The sequence below is a fragment of the Triturus cristatus genome, chromosome 2_2 (genome assembly GCF_964204655.1).
Source record: "Triturus cristatus chromosome 2_2, aTriCri1.1, whole genome shotgun sequence".
Classification (NCBI taxonomy): domain Eukaryota; kingdom Metazoa; phylum Chordata; class Amphibia; order Caudata; family Salamandridae; genus Triturus; species Triturus cristatus.
The window spans coordinates 1,238,890,997-1,238,911,235 of NC_140582.1; the positions used below are offsets into that span (position 1 = coordinate 1,238,890,997).

Here is a 20,239-nt window from a genome sequence, read left to right on the forward strand (position 1 = left end):
TTACTATTTCTATGGGTTTAGAACCAAGCTTCTTTATGAATCCAAACAGGGCTCCTATACGTCTTTCCATTAGGAGACCTCTGTTCGCCACCATGTTTTGCCATGTATTTTTTTAATCAAAAATAATTTCTAGATAGGAACAGGTGTCCACCGCCTCCAATTTTCTCCCTTCAATGGTTAATCTTGGTTGTTTTTTAAATCTGGGTTCTGCCGCCAGCACATATGACTTGGATTTATTTACCCTGAGATCCAAGTTATGCATAAACTTACTATAGGTTCCTATTAGGCCCTGCAATGCATTGCCGGACCAGGCCAGTAACACCGCATTGTCCGCATATAGGAGTATCGGGACAGGAGATAAACCAACAAAAGGGACTTTTTGCGGGGATCCAATCAACTCAACTTCCACAGCTTTAGTATATAAAGAAAATGAAAAGGGGTCAAGAACTAACCCCTGTCTCACACCACGGGTAATCCCAAAATGTCTTGTACATTAACCCTGTCTCCCATAACAGACACACACTGAATCAGCTGAATACATCTCACGGATGAAGTTAATTCTGGACCCATCTATGCCCATGTCTTCCATTAATGACCAAAGTTTTACATGAACCACACAATCGAAGGAGGCTGATAAGTCCATAAATGCCATATACAGATGGCCTTCGCTAGCCGCAGTATACTTTGTGATTAACAAATTTAAGTTAAAACACTGATCAACTGTGCCCATTCCTTTTCTAAAACCATATTGATCACAACAGTATGTTCCTTTCCTGAGCCCAAGATTCTAGTCTGTTCAGGAGTAGACAACCCATTAATTTTACTGTGCTATCCAAAAGTGATATGGGTCTATAGTTTTTTGGGGTAGCCTTGTCCCCCTTTTTGTATATTGAAATGTTGTAAGTCTTTTTGAAGAAGGAGGAACTCCCGTTTAGGCTAGAACATTAAAAACATTGGTTAATAATGGGGCCCATAGCACCTGGTCAGTTAAAAAGTAATCAATAGGGACCTCATAGGGACCTGATGCCTTCAGGGTGATACACTGATTCAGGGCAAATTTCATTTCAGCCAGGCTAAATGATTATGAGGTGCCAAGGGCAGGTGACGAAAGACCAGATGACACATAAGATTCACTCCCGGGTTCCCAAAGACTTCTTCAAAATATGCCAACCATGCCTCCACTCTCACATGCAAGTTCAAAGTAGTCTCTCGTTCCTCCTTCAGGAACGGGGCATCAATTACGCTCCAGAAATCCCTACTATTTTTTGTTATTGCTGTTTGTTGCAACCGATCCCAAGCTTCTTGCTTTAGAATCCTCATCCTGTTGGTGCGAGCTTCTTTATAAGAGGCGCGACATTTTCACCAAGACCATGTCCCTCGGTTTTGCTCTCAGAGCAGAATGAAGGTTCTTTAGAGCCTCACTAAAGGCCTCGTCAAAGCAACATACCTCTCTGTGAGCCTGCCGAGCACTCGTCCGAGATAGAATACAATTAATTTTGCTTGGGATCTTTTCAAAGGCTAATGGGATTTCCATATTATTAGGATATGGATCTAGACAAGTAGAAATTTCATGGAGTGTCTTAGTGACAACAATATGCATAAGCAAAGGGGTATCAATCTTGCCCCATTTCAATACAACCCCATTTTTACTTGCGATGAAAGGTTTTATCACTCCACTTTGTTTTGCAATTTCTACCATGACCCCACTCCATCTGAAATGTAATAGCTGAGTGGTCACTGAAAGCAAGGAATTTAGTATCGATATGAGAGAACTTGACTCTTGTGGGTTCAGAAACCAAAATATAGTCAATCGTGGAACTGCATAGCTGAAAGGAAAACGTAGGGACTAATAGACCCGTTTTGGTATCCACTGGATTTATTAACTCAAGATTATTAATTATGAGTTGTCTGTTTAATGCTTTACCATATCATAATGCCTAAAGTGGTGGACAAAATCCCCATGATTATTAGTCAGGCCACAAACTATAGTATCAGCCTCGCTACAACTATGGGCATTGAAGTCACCCAACCATATTATGTATTGTATTGTATTGTAATTGCATTTATAAAGCGCTCACTACCCCTGATGAGGCGTCGAAGCGCTTTTTCGGCGAGTAGCACACTACTCCGGAACCCATAAAGGATTAGTTGTGAATTAGTATAGTGAAGTATGAAAGTAATTTGAGTGGTCGATATGTTAGTCAGTTATTTGGATTGAGAAGGGTAGCGGAGGGATAGAAGAGGGAAAAAGATTTTCATACATATATACATATGGCGCTTGTTACCCCTGATGGGGTGTTGAAGTGCTTTTTTGGGTGAGTAGCACGCTACTACGGAACCCATAAAGGATTAGTGGTGAAGTAGTATAGTGAAATATAAAAGTAATTTGAGTGATAGATATGTTATTCAGTTATTTGGATAGAGAAAGGTAGCGGAGGGATAGAAGCGGGAAAAAAAGTTTGCATTTATATAGTGCTCCTGATGAGGCGCTGAAGCACTTTTTCTGGCAAATAGCACGCTACCCTGGAACCCATAAAGGATTAGTGGTGAATTAGTATAGTGAAATATGAAATTTAAGAAGTGAACATGTTAGTCTGTTATTTTGATTGAAAAGAATAGTGGAGTGAATGATTTAGACTTTTATTTTTTGGGGAACTCATAGAAGTAGTAGGAGGGTTGGGATAAGCAAAAAGGAATGTGGAGGGGAAGCGTCAGAGGGAAGAGTTTAGAAAGGCTTGTTTTTGGGGATCGGTATAGTAAAAGAGGTGTCAGATGGTGCAAGGAGGGGTAGGGTAGGAGAGAGTCTAGAAAGGGTTATTTTGGGGCTCATAGTGGTGGTATGGGGTTTGGGATGAATGAAAGTGTGGATGTAGAGGACATATTGATTGAGGTAGTGCATTGGAATAAGTAGTAGAAAGAGGTTTGAGATGAGTCAGAGAGTTGAGGTAGAAGATATTTTGAGAGAGGTATAGGGTGAGAAATAGGGCATTGAATATGCTGAATTAGAGGAAAGTGATAAATATATAGATCCATAAATACATAGAAAGTATATAGATGCATAAAGGAAGTAGTATATATGTAGATTAAAGATATTGATAGAGGTATAGGGTGAGAAATAGGGTAGTGCATTGGATACGGGACCTGACAATGCCATCACCATTCCCCAAGGTTATAAGTTCTCCCGGAAGGACCGACCCACCTTCCCAGGGGGATTCGCCATCGTCGCAAATCCACCCTCTGACTGAGCACACTCTCTGACGAGTCCACAGACCTGATGGAACACCTAAACTTCAAGATAGAGGCCAGCCCTACCACCACCCTCCGGAGAACCCTCATCTACCGACCCCCCGGACCCTGTGGACCATTCACTGACTCCATCGCGTCCACCAACTACACCTTGCTGGGAGACCTCCACTTCCACCTCGACAACCAACAAGACCCTAAAGCCTCATTCCTCCTGGACAATTTCCACAACATAGGACTCTGCCAAATTGTGACCGAGCCTACGCACTCAGCAGGACACACCCTCGGCCCCATCTTCACCACAGGAAACACCATCACTTTCAGCTACACCACCGAACTCCCGTGGACAGACCATTGCTGCATCCATTTCACCTTCAGAACACCCACCATCCACAGAACCCAGCACCTGCTCCCACGCAAAAATTGGACTAAAATCACATATGACCAGCTCACCACCTCACTTGGCAACTCCACCTCAACCATTGCCGACAACAAAGACCCCAACACTGCAGCCCAAACCTTGAACAAATAGATCTCCAACTGCACCAACACCATAACCCCCTCAAGAAGAACAACACACACGCCAGGAAAGCCAGCTGGTTCACCACCGAACTCCGACAGTCCAGACGCACATGCCGCCGCCTCAAAAAGGCCTGGAGGGACTCCAAATCTACAGAAGCACACAACAACTAAAGAGCCGCCACCAAAGCCCACCAGCAACGCATCAGAATTACAAAAAAGAAAGCGATCAAAGACAGAATCTCCACACACGCGCACAACAGCAAAGAACTCTTCAGCTTCATCAAGGAGTTCGGCCAACCCATCAGCGAGTCTACAGACATCCCTCCCTCCCAAGACCTCTGTGACAAACTCAGCACCTTCTTCCACCACAAAATCAAGAACATTTACAACAACTTCGACGAAGACAGCCAACACACAGAACCCTCACCAACCACCCCGACACCTTGAAGCCAACGATCAACAGCTGGACAGCCCTCACCACCGAAGACACACTGAAGATGATGAAGTCAATCCACTCCGGGGCCCCCACAGACCCCTGCCCCCACCACATCTTCAACAGAGCCACCGACAACATCGCCCCCATGCTTCACCACACCATCAACAGCTCCCTCACAAATGCCTCCTTCCCCTATGACTGGAAGCACGCTGAGATCAACCCCCTCCTGAAGAAGCCCTCAGCAGACCCCACCGACCTCAAAAACTACAGATCCATCTCCCTGCTCCTGTTCCCAGTGAAAGTCATCGAGGAAGCCATCAATTGTCTACTCGCCACCTTCATCGAAGAGTACTACATCCTCAACTCCTCCCAATCCTGCTTCAGAAAGAGCCATAGCACGGAAACTGCCCTTGTTGCCGCAACAGACGACATCCACTCCCTCCTGGACAGAGGAGAGACAGTAGCCCTCATCCTCCTCGACCTTTCAGCAGCCTTGGACACAGTCTTTCACCGCACCCTAACATGCAGACTTGATGACGAGGGTCTCCGGGACAAGGCCCTCGACTGGATCTGCTTATTCCTCTCTAGCAGAATGCAGTGGGTCAGACTCCCTCCCTTACTCTCAGACCCCACACCGACCACCTCTGGAATCCCCCAAGGATCCTCCCTCAGCCCCACATTGTTCAACATCTAGATGGCTCCGCTCGCCCCCATCGTGAGAACCCACAGACTCAACATTGTTTTATACGCAGACGACACCCAGCTCATCCTCTCCCTATCCAACATACCCAACTCAGCCAAACACAACTTTCAAGAAGGCATGGAAGCAGTCGCCAAATGGATGAAGAGCAGCTACCTACAACTCAACATGGACAAAACAGAAGTACTCATCATGGGCCCAGACCCTGATGCCTGGAAATACACCTGGTGGCCCCCAGCCCTCGGAAGCCCGCCCACCCCCACGGACCCGCCCACAATCTCGGAATCATCCTGGACTCCAAACTCAAAATGGATCGCCAGATCAACTCTGTTGCATCCTCCTGCTTCTACACCCTCTGACTCGTACGCAAGACCTTCAAATGGATCCCCCTCGAACACAGAAATACCGTCACACACGCCCTCGTCACCAGCAGACTTTACTACGGCAACGCACTCTATGCCGGAATCAACAAAAACCTCACCTACAAACTTCAAAACATCCAGAACGCCACCACCAGACTAATCCTCAACCTGCCACGACACTGCCACATCACACAGCACCTGCGCACACTCCACTGGCTCCCCATCGAGGAAAGAATCACCTTCAAGATTCTCACCCATGCACACAAAACCCTCCACAACACTGGACCAGCATACCTGAATAGCTGACTCACATTCCATGCACCCCAAAAGACCCTACGATCAGCCCAGCTCTCCTACGCCATGGTTCCCCACGCCAGTAAGACCAGATCGAGAGGCCGCTCCTTCTCCTTCCCCGCGGCCAGAGCCTGGAACTCCCTCCCACTCCACCTCAGACAGACGACATCACTCCCCAACTTCACGAGGGACCTCAAAACATTGCTCTTCGATAAACCTCCTCCTTAATAGACAGGACCTTGTGCCCCCCCAGCGTCTTGAGACGGTTGAGTAGTTGCGCTTAACATACCCATGATTGATTGATATGTTGAATTAGAGGAAAGTAATATATATATAGATCCATAAGTACATGGAAAGTATATCGATGCATAAAGGAAGTAAGTATATGTAGATTAAAGATATTGATAGAGGTATAGGGTGAGAAATAGGGCAGTGCATTGAATATGATTGTTATTGTTGGGGGGGGAAGTAATATATAGATCCAAGTACATGGAAAGTATATAGATGCATAAAGGAAGTAAGTCTATGTAAATTAAAGATGCATTAGATACATTCTGGTTTTCAAATGTTGTACTTAAAATGTTTTTTTTTTAAACATAATTATTCTACATGTTTATACAAAGCAATACACATATATAGGTATATATCCATAGTACACATAAATGCTTATATACATATTCTGTCAAAGGGTTTGAGATGGGATTTTGTAAGATCACCAATATCCTTTACCATCCAGGTCGATGGAAGCACCACTTCGCCACAGATTTTGGGGACCATGATTGCCCAGAGTTTTGGAAGTCCCAGGGCTCTGCCACAGCAGGCAGTTTTGGGTTGCCTGGGTCAGAGGTGCCGGAGGTCTTGGGATGCAGAATTCGGTCTTCCCCGGTGGCGTTCAGCTACAGGCGTGGTGAGGGCCATCTGTCACGGTTGGGGCGGTCGTCCCCAAGTTACTGCTTCCACACAGTCAATGCCACTAGAAAGTGGGTGCAGGCTCACAGGAACTGGGCTGTTTCCAGCATCGCTCGCAGGTACTTTGAGGATCCCTCAGGCTGGTGAATGCACTGAGGGGGACAGTTACTGGACTGGTGACTAACAGGCCTTGGCTGCTGCAACTTCTAATTGACGAGGTGAATCGCGTCGACATGGTAGTGTGGGATTTATCATGGAATATAGCGTGCGCATGACACACAACATGGTAAGGAGCTATATGCAAACATGACATGGAGGATTGCGTGGGATATATCATGTAATATAGTGTGTGCACGGCATCCAGTACAGATTACATCTTACCTTCAGAATTATTATTATTAAAATTGATCTAAATCCAGTCCCTTCCATTACAGCCCTTACACAAAAGAATATGATAGCTAGGTGAAATATTTAAAAAAGTGATTATCTTGATCCTAGCTGTTTTGGCTATTATTATTAAGTAATAATTCCTCCACTTGAGTGGCCAGCTCTAGAGGGGACTGCATTTGTCTGTAAGGTACAGTACCCATCAAGAGCGATCTGAGCATATTCCCATGTTTCTTGGAAACAAAGGGTATAAAAATTTGATACAAAAGATAACCAATCGGAGTTGGGTTTTTACCGATCGTAGCCCGCTATATTCCATGAGATTATTTCCAGTGTGTCTGAAGGGACTCTCAACCTTGAAAAATCAGATAGTAAAGCTAGTCAATCGCATATCCCGATGTCACTCAGAAGTGCAAATCTATTTCTAATGGGAAATGAAGGATTCGTTACATCCTAGTGGGTATTAGGATAATGGGGGGGTTGGTTAACACTAGGTTGCAAACTTACGTTGGGCCTTTGGGGCTTACAGAAAAAGCCCAGTGGTAATGCAAAAATCTGATTATTAAGATGTGATGTGTTCAGAAGTATGCTCAATAAATGCGCAACCAACCATTGACTGTTCAGGTTTACGACTATGCAGTCTCCCCCTTGGGACTTTGGGCCATTACCTACCCACTTCACTTGTCTAGCCATAATAATATGGTTGTAGAGTTTGACTCTACCAGTATAAAATTTAGACAACCAATCTCAAGACTTATCCATCATTTGGGTCGTTGATTCTTGTTGATCTAGTCGCAAAACAGGAGTGTTGTCTAAAATAATTACGAAAGGGCATACTGCCGGAGGTAAATCTAATCTCTTGCCTAATACCTCTGCCCTTACAAGATTGATAGGACCATGGCCTTGGTCAATAGCCATCCCCCTTGCTTCCCGTCCATTACTACCCTCTACAATTCTAGCAACAGATGATCTCCCTACTCGAAAGATATTTAACGACCCTGGTTCTGGAGGAGTGGAGATCTGTGGGGCAAGGTGGGTCCTTGAAGAAATTCCTCCAGTAATCACATTGCCAAAGTGTCTTTGATTGTCTATCAGAGCGCCTAGTCTCTCTTTAGGTGGGGGTTAAGAATATTGTAATTTAGGCTGTTAATGTAAAGCAGGAACGGGAGCAGAGGTATGATTAGAACCACCAGACGGTAGGTAAGACTGTAATACGTTTTTTCATGTTGCGCCCTCCCTATTCAGTCACAAGCCAATTTTAAATTGGATAATTGGTTTAGTCTCTCCTCTATTTTGTCTAGTTTGCTCAGGAGCGAGTGTAGAAATGACTTGAGAATCTGTTCCATTTTCTGACCTGGATCATCTCCTTGGCTTAGTGGGTGTGTGTTAGATAGAATATCACAGTGTGCACCCTGTGGTGTGACTGATGGCACATCTAAAGGAGTAGTGGTAGATGTCTTGGATGTTTTACTTGACTTAGATATAATAGTTTTCTTAGTCTTCCCTCTTTTTCTCTTACATTTTGGCTCCTCTATAGGGCTCTTATCTACCCCAATAGTCTTAGAGATCTCAATCAAGGGCAACATACTGGCTGGTGAATTCTGAGTAACAGACCTTCTAACACATCCACTCCGGTACAGAGAATAGGGACACAGTCAGCAATAATAGGTCTTACCTCTTCCAACGAGAGGCGACGCTCCGTAAGGTCAATCTCCTTAGAGAGCACATCGGCTGCTCTTAATATGAAGGAGTCCAGGGTATTAATAATTTCTCTTCCCGGTTCAGAAGGCTTTGCCTTTCATTTCACCATTGTACTTCCAAATGAATGCGAAAGTAGATGATGTTAGAGGGGAGGCGATGACGTGCGTGAATGGGCCCGGGCTTTGCCTAGGCGTGTCCCCGTGTGCATCCCGCTATTAAGCACGAAAGACAGGCGCAAAGGTTGGTGGGAGTTGAAGTCCCTCAGCGGAGCCAAGCTGGGACAGGCACTTCTCCCTCTCAGCAGAGAAGAGCAGGTTCGATGGTGGCTACCTATGAATCAATGAGTGGCTGTGTAAGTACTGGTATGGGTGTATCAATGGGTTTGAGAATGGTAGTGTGGAAGTTAGAGTTGGTGTATGAAAGTTTACAAGGGATTGTGAGTGGTTTTTTTTTATTATTTATTTATTTTTTCAATTTGTAGGGCGCAACAGCTACCCAAAAAGGGTTTCCCGGCGCCTAGACTCAGCTAGTTAGAAGACAGGAGAAAGGGTAATGGCTATTGAGATTTATTGTTCAAATAGCCAGGTCTTAACATGCTTTCTAAACCTGGCATAATTTTCCTCCTTTCGGATGAAGGGAGGGAGCGTGTTCCAGAGGAATGGTCCCAAATGGGCGAAAGATCTGCCACCTATTCTCGCCCGTTTGAATCTCGGCACGCAGAAAAAGGCTGCCGACTGCGACCGAAGGTTACGTTTGGGGGTGTAGGGGTGGGCTAGGGCTAGAAGATATTTAGGTGCCGTGCCCGCTTTAATTCTGAACATAAAGTTCAGGGCTTTAAAGCGGATCCTGTTTTCAACCCTAAGCCAATGGAGTTCCCGGCGGTAACTCGAGACTCCGAAATTTTTAGGAATATTGTACAATAGACGCACTGCTGCGTTTTGCACAAGTTGTAGTCGGCCAACTACTGATTTGTTGGCGCCCAGATACAGAATGTTGCCGTAGTCAAGCCTCGATGTTATGAGGGCATTGACTACGGTCTTCTGCGTGGAAAGAGGCAGCATCCAGAGGATTTTCCTCAACCATTTGACTATGGTAAGACATAGACCAGTAACTTTGCTGGCCTGTTGTTTCATGGAGAGGGAGTTATATAAAATAAATCCCAGATTTCGAACATGAGTCACCGGGATAGGAAGAGCGCCCATCTGATCAGGCCAATGTACGGAATTCCACAAATCTTGATGTTTTCCCAGAACCAGAATCTCTGTCTTGTCACCGTTGAGTTTTAGTTGATTTCTCGTCATCCAATTCAGGATATTTAGGAGTCCTGCTTTGAGTGGAGAAGGGGAGTTGGGACAGGATTCGGATAGGGAAAAAATGATTTGGGAATCGTCAGCATAGCTCATAAGAGTGAGGCCAGATTGTTCAACAAGGTCGGCCAGGGGTCTAAGGTATAAATTAAAAAACAAAGGACTAAGAATAGACCCCTGAGGCACTCCATGGGGTGCCGACAGGGTATCCGAAGAGGCTCGTGAAGAGGTAATTTGGAAGGTTCGATTTGCCAGGAAGGACCGGATCCAATCCAAGGCCTTTCCGCGTACACCGTTTTTATACAATACCTTAACAAGAGTTTCGTGGGAAATGGTGTCGAAGGCCGCACTCAGATCTAATAGCACGAGCGCGACCGTCTGACCTTGATCAAGGAGCTTACGAATGTGCTCCGTGACTCCAAGCAGGGCGGTTTCTGTAGAAAAAGCGGCCCTGAAACCTGACTGTGAGGGGTGCAGAAGAGAATTTTCTTCAGCAAAAATAGATAGAACAGAATGCACGTGCCTCTCCAAACATTTGGAGAACGCAGGGAGCAGGGATATGGGTCTGTAATTGGCAAGGATTTCCGGGTTTGCAGTAGGTTTTTTTAGAAGAGGCGTAACCATGGCATGTTTCCATAGGGCTGGGACAATGGCAAGGTCAAGAGAGGAGTTCAGAAGGTTTGTAATGATTTCCAAGGAACTATCACAAAGTTGTTTAATGATTCTGATTGGAATAGGGTCCCTGGGGGAACCGGATTTGATGGTCTTAAGAATCACTTTCAGTTTATCTACTGAGAGAGCAGGCCAGGATTCCAGTGTGTTGGCACAAGGAGGAATTAAATCTGAGTCAGGGAAAGAGGGTGGTGCTTTGTTGTTCGCACTGATATCTAGGACGATTTTATCAATTTTTTCAGTAAAAAAGAGTGCTAACGCCTGACATTTTTGAGTGTTTAGTGGAGGTGCTGCAGCTGTAGTGTAAGCACCAGCCAATTCTTTAACTTTATTGAATAGGGTTTTTGGCATATTGGTGGCCTCCAAGATGGTTTTTGAGACGAATGCAGCTCTTGCTTTTGCGCAGGCCGTGTGGTACAAATTCCTGGCTTCATGATAGCTTTTCTTGGCGTCAAGGGCGTAGTTTATACGCCATTTGCGTTCAAGTGCTTTACATTTAGATTTTTCGGCTTTTAGGCTATCATTAAACCATGGAGCCGGGTGGCGGTGTCTGTTCCCTTTAATACAAGTAGAGGGCAAGCACTTGTTAGCGGCATCGCTGAGCCACTTTTGTGCTGCAGCCGCTAGGCTGTCCATGTCTGGGCTGTTACCCGGAGGGTTAACTTGTAATGTTGAATTTAGCAATTCTAAGTTCACTGATTTCCAATTTTTCCTGGATGTGTCTGGGAAATCATATTGCAAATTAGGGGAGGGAGGAAAAATGATGCTGAATTTTATTAGATGGTGGTCAGACCAGCATATGGGCATAGTAGCGAGACATTTAAGTTCTCTAATGTTGGAAAATATAGGGTCCAACAAATGGCCAGCTATATGAGTAGGGCTAGAGTTGATCAGAGACAGATTTAGAGCCTTCAAGTCATCAAGTAGGTTAGAACAGGAAGGGGTGGTGGGGTCCTCTAGATGCAAGTTAAAATCGCCCAACAGGGAAAAATTACTTGAGGTAATGTAATGAGGGATGATAAGATTAGCTAAATTTGATACCCATTGAGAGGGGTTTCCTGGGGGACGATAAATCAAAAGGCCAGACATCGTGAAATTCGGGTTCAAAAATTTTTTGAAAAGGCCCGCTTCACAGTCTGGAATAGCTACTGGTTCAAGAGTGCATTTTAAATCACTATTAAAAATAATAGCTATTCCGCCACCTAACTGTTTGTTCCTGTCTATTCTGGCAATGGCGTAGTTGTCAGGGAGGGCGGTAGCAATATCCGGTCCGGCACTATCGTGCAGCCAAGTCTCAGTTAAAAAGAGGGCACTGGGATTGTTTTCAGCTAAGAGGTTGAAAATGTCATATTTATGTTTCGGTAATGAACGACAATTAGTACTATAAAATACATAATTTCGAGGTTCGTTTTTGCGCAGTAATTTGCGTTTTCTGTGTCTTCTGGAGGTGTCAGGATGGGGTTGACATATTAAAGTGGTCAGTTTGCAGTTAGCGCAGGAGCGTATTCCAATTTGATGGAGATTACCTCTTGTGCACCTAGGATTGGGGGTAGGGCGTAAAGCTTTCAATTCCGACAATGATCTTACCAGCCTGGATTGTGCAGGGGGAGTGGTGGCCTCTGCCCCGTGCCCCGTCCTGACACGGACGGGCACAGACGGGCTAGTCTTTGGCGTGTCTTCGGCGTGCCGATGGTGTGCCCGCTGCGCTCGTCCGCTGCTCTTCCGAGAGGTGAGCATAGTAATAAGGAGGAGGAGGGGGCGTGGCTATTTGAAAGGGGCGTGGCCCCGAGTGACGTGGGTGGTGACGTTACCGGGATATTGATCTTCCCCCAGCAGTGCTCGAAGCAAAATGCAGCAAGATAAACACAGTTAACGTTTTTTAAAAACAACAGAAAACAGTGCAAGTGAGTACAATTATTAAGTTGAGGAGCAACACCCCCGGCTTCCGCCTCAAGGGTAGCTAGCAGGTCAACACCGGCTGCAACTCAGCGCGGCGTTTTAAGCCTCCGGGAGGGGGCGTGGCTATTTGGAAGGGGCGTGGCCCCGAGTCACGTGGGTGGTGACGTTACCGGGATATTGATCTTCCCCCAGCAGTGCTCGAAGCAAAATGCAGCAAGATAAACACAGTTAACGTTTTTTAAAAACAACAGAAAACAGTGCAAGTGAGTACAATTATTAAAAGTTGAGGAGCAACACCCCCGGCTTCCGCCTCAAGGGTAGCTAGCAGGTCAACACCGGCTGCAACTCAGCGCAGCGTTTTAAGCCTCCGGGAGGGGGCGTGGCTATTTGGAAGGGGCGTGGCCCCGAGTCACGTGGGTGATGACGTTACCGGGATATTGATCTTCCCCCAGCAGTGCTCGAAGCAAAATGCAGCAAGATAAACACAGTTAACGTTTTTTAAAAACAACAGAAAACAGTGCAAGTGAGTACAATTATTAAAAGTTGAGGAGCAACAACCCCGGCTTCCGCCTCAAGGGTAGCTAGCAGGTCAACACCGGCTGCAACTCAGCGCGGCGTTTTAAGCCTCCGGGAGGGGGCGTAGCTATTTGGAAGGGGCGTGGCCCCGAGTCACGTGGGTGGTGACGTTACCGGGATATTGATCTTCCCCCAGCAGTGCTCGAAGCAAAATGCAGCAAGATAAACACAGTTAACGTTTTTTAAAAACAACAGAAAACAGTGCAAGTGAGTACAATTATTAAAAGTTGAGGAGCAACACCCCCGGCTTCCGCCTCAAGGGTAGCTAGCAGGTCAAAGATTCTGTGGATGATGTCATCAGTGATGCCATTTGAGATGTCATCAGTGATGTCATCTGTGATGTCATTGACCATGGCATGAGTGATGTAATATGTGAGGTGATAGGAAGTGCATTGCAGGGGCGCGAGTAATAGTTAGCTCACTAACAATAACGGCTGAATTTCTCTGGTTTTGTACAAGTGAAATATCAGCCGAACTATAAAGTCTCTGACACCTTTGTTTTTTCAGTGAATTTCTAAGGTTTTTTAAATGCCAATTCCTAACCATAACATCACTGTACCCTGTGTTTTTTTCAGTGAATTTCTAAGGTTTTTTCTATGCTAATTCCTAACTATAATGTCCCTGTAACATTTGTGTTTTTTTAGTGAATTTCCAAGGTTTTTCAAATGTCAGGTTCGAATTATAAGATATCTCTATGCTTTAGTTTTCAAATTGAATTATAGATTATTTTTAAATTATGTTTTCTAACTAGAACATTCCTCTAATCTATTATTTCTTTGTAAATATTTATAAGATTTTTTGTTAAGTGTTTTTAAAAATGTATTGTATTACATAATTCTTTTTATTAACTAAAGAGTTTTGCACATTTAAAACTGTAGATTAAAATGTTTTAAGAATTGTTTTATTTATAAATAGCAACTAAATGTATTTGTTATTCTGTAAAATTTGTGACCGTGATTGTACAGTGGAATGCATTATTGTATAATAGAGTGTTTGTATAGATATGTAACTATTTGACTGTGTATGTAGAAGAAAAAGTTTTAATTTATTTTAATGCACTAGTTTAAGTGTTTGAGTAATAAGTTCATATGTTTTTAAGAAACATTGTATAGTTGTGCATTCAGTTTTTTTATGTGTTTTAAACAAAAAACATTGGTTTGCGGGCAGGGGCGAATCCCCGCATATGGTACGTGACTCCAGCGCAGTGTAGCTATTCAAATTATATATGTATAGTAACTTTTTCAAATTAGTTTGAAGTGGGACAATTATTAATATAGTATGCAATAAATATTAAAGTTTTCATGTTTATCACTGATTTTGAAAAGTTGCGATGGTGTCGTGGATCATTTTGGGGAATCCCGTCGGGTACGCGATTCAAACGCAGTGTTGGTACTGTTAATACAGATATATATATATATATATCTTTTGGCTGCTGGGTCGTGGGAGGCCCATCTCATTAAAAGAAGCCATAATCATACAATCTTCGTGTGCGTGCCTTTTTCTTTTGGAGCAGGGGTTGTGATCAATATATATATATATATATATATACATATATATATATATATATATCCAAGGTAAACTTCGCGTCGCAAATAATACACTCTCAGGACCGCAATGTGAATCACCAGTTCAATAAGTTTATTTTAGCTTCCACGATACGCTTTTCGGCAGTTACGCCTTGCTCACACGTAGCATACGTGTGAGCAAGGCGTAACTGCCGATACGCGCAGAGTGGAAGCTAGAATAAACGTATTGAACTGGTGATTCACATTGCGGTCCTGAGAGGGAATTATTTGCGACCCGAAGTTTTCCTTGGATTTTGTTTACCGGGTACTCTCCCGGTGTATACTGCACCCTCCATGTGTCCTTAGTCTACACAAGAGCGTGTTTGGGTATGATATATATATATATATATATATATATATATATTTATTTATGTTCTTCATTTTTAGATTATAGTTTTAGTTACGCATGGATAAAAATTTATATTTTAATTTTAGTAGGTTTTATTGTTTTTTTTTAAATCATTAAGTGGAACCGCAATACCATCGTGCACCGTTGCGACACGTATTTTCAGTGTCTCGTGGGGTGCATGACTAGCGATTTTTCAAAAGTATTAAAATGTATATTTAATGTAGATTTTAGTTTACATTAAAAGAGGAAATATACTTATAAGAATTTAGATTGGAATATTTTTTAAGAAAAATACATACAAATTAAAATGTGATGCTTTTTTACGGATTTGTGTTGGAGGCACTAGGGGGTCGCGTAGGGGTCATGCATCCCATGTGACATGAAATTAAAAGGATTTCATTGGTTAAAGAGCTTTCTATCATATAGAGTTAGAAATCCCACCCATTTTCTTTTTAATTTGGGTGTGGTACTGAAGAGGATAATTTGTAAAGAAAGCAACCATTTTGAAGGTTCTTTGGTGTTTGTTTCTTGTGTTTTAAGAGAAGATGGCAGCCTCATTTGATTTGCAGCAGGAGGCGGACAACAACAACTTGGAGGAAGAAGAAGAGGAACCACTAAAGAAAAGGTAAGATAGGGTAGTGTGGGAATTTTTTACAATTCCTGAAGGGGAGAAAAATGTGAACACTCCTAAGGTAACTTGCAATATCTGCAGCAAGACCTGACCATCTGTAGACCTGAGAGGAAGTACTTTTGTGATACTTCCTCCATATATAGGCATCTTAAGACCATGCACAGTGCTCGGCTAGAGCAGAACTACAGCATTTGAAAGAGCAGGAAGCAGAACAAGGTGCCAGAAGTGCTCAGGCTGGACCATTATCTGCACAGGGCCCAGTTTTAAGTGTGCCACTAACTTTGCCTGAGTTGCCCAATGCACTACACATAGAAAAAGGAAATCACCTGAATTGAGTGATTTTGTGCAGGAAGGTGTCCTTTCCTGCACAAAATTAATCAGCCTTGCAGAGCAGGCACTCTTGCTCTATGGTGCAAGGATGCCTGCGTTCGCGCATGGCAGCCCATTGTGTGCCAGTGCATGGGAAAAAGGCAAGAATGCACTGTGTCTCATAGATGTATTGTATTCCTGCTCTTTTGTTAAATGAGACCATTGGTGTTACCTTTAGGTAACTTTCTGCTCATTATACTGGGCAGCAGGGTATGAAGCTGTGTATTCAAGTACTTCCATGAGGATTGCCTAGCTAAGAGATCTATGCTTCTGGTACTGAATGCTGAAGTAGCTCTTTTGTATTCGATTTCTATATTTATGAGGCATTTGGAACGTTTATTTTAGAAATGCAGAAATTAAGAGCGCATGTGTGCTGTGACATATGCCACTGGATAGCGCTTAAATGATAACTCATCAAAGCTGGAACACATAAATCAGCTTTTCTGTCGGTTGGCACAGCATGAGACTTGGTTTCTAATCCAATCACATCTCACAGTATTTTAATGTATTACAAAACACATGAAATATTGCTCGGCATGTTAAGAAAACAGCAAGGGGCATTTTGCTCAAGAACAGCACAGTCTTTTGGTTTAAAAAAAAAGATTTTTTATTGATTTAGTTCAACAGCAAAAAGACAATATTAGACAATAACAATCATCCGGCCCGATAATTCATAAAGTAATATGAAAAATAAGGAACATTTACAACAAAAGGGGAGGGAAGGTGGGGAGGAGGGGGGGCTGGGGTGGGGAGGTCTTCCATATTTGTGTATGAGTATCCTATAATGCTTTACGTACACCAGCCAGGCAAAGTTGCCCGGAAGTTTGCCTTGATAGAGCTATGTGAGCTTGCGTGGTATTTCAGAGCATAAGAGAAAAAAGGCGGGTGCGGGCTTTCACAAACAAGGGTGGAGACGCATGGGGGCATGACAACGTCCAGATGCAGCCCGGTATTAACGGGAGGTACTAAGCAGAGAGCCCTCAGAAATCTGCTGATTGTCAGGAGATGGTGGTGGGAAGGGGATCTGTATCTGTCGCAAATAACTTCTGTAAATGTGCCATATGTCTTTAGGTCAAGATGACAGGGGTTGTAGTGTAGCAAAAATTTCAGTTTGCAAATCGCAGTATGTATGACATGCTGTGCATCCAGGCAATTTTGGTATGATATTGTTTAGGTCCCCAGTGCATTGCTATTTCCCTCTTTGCCAGCATCAGTGTTATAGCCACAAACTGGCGGTGGCACAATTTTATAGCACTGTCACGATTTGCTCCCTGCATTCCCATTCCAGCCATTTGGACACTATTTGGGAATTGACATCCATTCCCAATCCATGTCGGGTTTTGTGAAAGCCAGCCTGCGCATACTTGAAGCCAGCCTGTCCATGTTTGGAACTCCACTACCTCGAATTCCCTGCTCACTGCTTCGTCTCCACCCACCCCCGCAGGCCAAGGATGGGTGGAGGAATTCAGCTCACCTTTGGCTGGCTGCTGCTAGCCTGCTCACACCTGCTGAATGTGATTACTGTGAGCTCTTTTAAGCCCCAGCCCCCTTCAGGCCAAGGTTGGTCATTGTAGCTGTTTTCTGGTCAGATCGATCCTTGTTCCCAGTGTTTCCTGAGCTTTTGATATCCTTGTTTCCAGTGATTCCTGAGTTCCTGAGCTATAGCTATTCCTTGTACCTGAATTAGCACTGCCTGCAGGGCTACCTTGTTTCCTGTGTTCCTGAGCTATAGTTATTCTTTGTTCCTGTTCCTGGGTTTCAGCTATTTTCTTATTCCTGATTTGCACTGCTTGCAGTGCTCTCTTGACTCCTTGTTCCTGAGCTGTAGCTATGTCCTGTTTCCTTGAACCAGTACTGCCAGCAGTGCTACCTTGACTCCTGAGTTATAGTAATTTCCCTGTTTCCTGAACCAGCACTGCCTGCGGTGCTACCTCTGACTCCTGAAGCTTTAGTAGTTCCATGTTCCTGAACCAGCACTGTCTGCAGTGCTACCTTGACTCCTGAAGCTTTAGTAGTTCCATGTTCCTGAACCAGCACTGTCTGCAGTGCTACCTTGACTCCTGAAGCTTTAGTAGTTCCATGTTCCTGAGCCAGCACTGTCTGCAGTGCTACCATGACTCCTGAAGCTTTAGTAATTCCCTGTTCCTCAACCAGCACTGCCTGCAGTGCTACCTCTGACTCCTGAAGCTTTAGTAGTTCCATGTTCCTGAACCAGCACTGTCTGCAGTGCTACCTTGACTCCTGAAGCTTTAGTAGTTCCATGTTCCTGAACCAGCACTGTCTGCAGTGCTACCTTGACTCCTGAGCCTTAGCTCAATTCTTGTTTCTGCTCCAGCGCTGCCTGCAGTGCTACCTTGACTCCTGAGCCTTATCTCAATTCTTGTTTCTGCTCCAGCACTGCCTGCAGTGCTACCTTGACTCCTGAAGCTTTAGTAATTCCTTGTTCCTGAACCAGCACTGTCTGCAGTGCTACCTTGACTCCCGAGCTTTAGTAATTCCATGTTCCTGACCCAGCACTGCCTGCAGTGCTACCTTGACTCCTGAAGCTTTAGTAATTCTATGTTCCTGAACCAGCACTGCCTGCAGTGCTACCTTGACTCCTGAAGCTTTATTAATTCCATGTTCCTGAACCAGCACTGTCTGCAGTGCTACCTTGACTCCCGAGCTTTAGTAATTCCATGTTCCTGACCCAGCACTGCCTGCAGTGCTACCTTGACTCCTGAAGCTTTAGTAATTCTATGTTCCTGAACCAGCACTGCCTGCAGTGCTACCTTGACTCCTGAAGCTTTAGTAATTCCATGTTCCTGAACCAGCACTGTCTGCAGTGCTACCTTGACTCCCGAGCTTTAGCAATTCCATGTTCCTGACCCAGCACTGCCTGCAGTGCTACCTTGACTCCTGAAGCTTTAGTAATTCCCTGTTCCTGAACCATCACTGCCTGCAGTGCTACCTTGACTCCTGAGCTTTAGTAATTCCCTGTTCCTGAACCAGCACTGCCTGCAGTGCTACCTTGACTCCTGAGCTATAGTAATTCCCTGTTCCTGAACCAGCACTGCCTGCGGTGCTACCGTGACTCCTGGGCTTTAGTAACTCCCTGTTCCTGAACCAGCACTGCCTGCCGTGCTACCTTGACTCCTGAAGCTTTAGTAATTCCCTGTTCCTGAACCGGCTCTGCCTGCAGTGCTACCGTGACTCCTGAAGCTTTAGTAATTCCATGTTCCTGAACCAGCACTGCCTGCAGTGCTACCTTGACTCCTGAAGCTTTAGTAATTCCATGTTCCTGAACCAGCACTGTCTGCAGTGCTACCTCGACTCCTGAGCTTTAGTAATTCCCTGTTCCTGAACCAGCACTGTCTGCAGTGCTACCTTGACTCCTGAAGCTTTAGTAATTCCCTGTTCCTGAACCAGCACTACCTGCAGTGCTACCGTGACTCCTGAAGCTTTAGTAATTCCATGTTCCTGAACCAGCACTGCCTGCAGTGCTACCTTGACTCCTGAAGCTTTAGTAATTCCATGTTCCTGAACCAGCACTGCCCGCAGTGCTACCTTGACTCCTGAGCTTTAGTAACTCCCTGTCCCTGAACCAGCACTGCCTGTGGTGCTACCATGACTCCTGAGCTTTAGTAATTCCCTGTTCCTGACCGAGCACTGCCTGCAGTGCTACCGTGACTCCTGAAGCTTTAGTAATTCCATGTTCCTGAACCAGCACTGCCTGCAGTGCTACCTTGACTCCTGAAGCTTTAGTAATTCCATGTTCCTGAACCAGCACTGCCTGCAGTGCTACCGTGACTCCTGAAGCTTTAGTAATTCCATGTTCCTGAACCAGCACTGCCTGCAGTGCTACCTTGACTCCTGAAGCTTTAGTAATTCCATGTTCCTGAACCAGCACTGCCTGCAGTGCTACCTTGACTCCTGAAGCTTTAGTAATTCCCTGTTCCTGAACCAGCACTGCCTGCAGTGCTACCGTGACTCCTGAAGCTTTAGTAATTCCATGTTCCTGAACCAGCACTGCCTGCAGTGCTACCTTGACTCCTGAAGCTTTAGTAATTCCATGTTCCTGAACCAGCACTGCCTGCAGTGCTACCTTGACTCCTGAAGCTTTAGTAATTCCATGTTCCTGAACCAGCACTGTCTGCAGTGCTACCTCGACTCCTGAGCTTTAGTAATTCCCTGTTCCTGAACCAGCACTGTCTGCAGTGCTACCTTGACTCCTGAAGCTTTAGTAATTCCCTGTTCCTGAACCAGCACTGCCTGCAGTGCTACCTTGACTCCTGAAGCTTTAGTAACTCCCTGTTCCTGACCCAGCACTGCCTGCAG

The 20,239-nt window shown here is 44.7% G+C and overlaps 1 long non-coding RNA gene across 2 annotated transcripts in view; it reads right to left on the reverse strand.

Annotated features, from left to right (window-relative positions):
- Positions 1 to 8,701, reverse strand: part of LOC146863477 (uncharacterized) — a 199,702-nt gene extending 191,001 nt beyond the window's left edge. For both annotated transcript variants that reach the window (XR_014978612.1, XR_014978613.1), the window contains exon 1: positions 8,529 to 8,701. This is a non-coding gene — a long non-coding RNA (uncharacterized LOC146863477). The remainder of the gene's footprint in view (positions 1 to 8,528) is intronic.
- Positions 8,702 to 20,239: the final 11,538 nt, after the last annotated feature.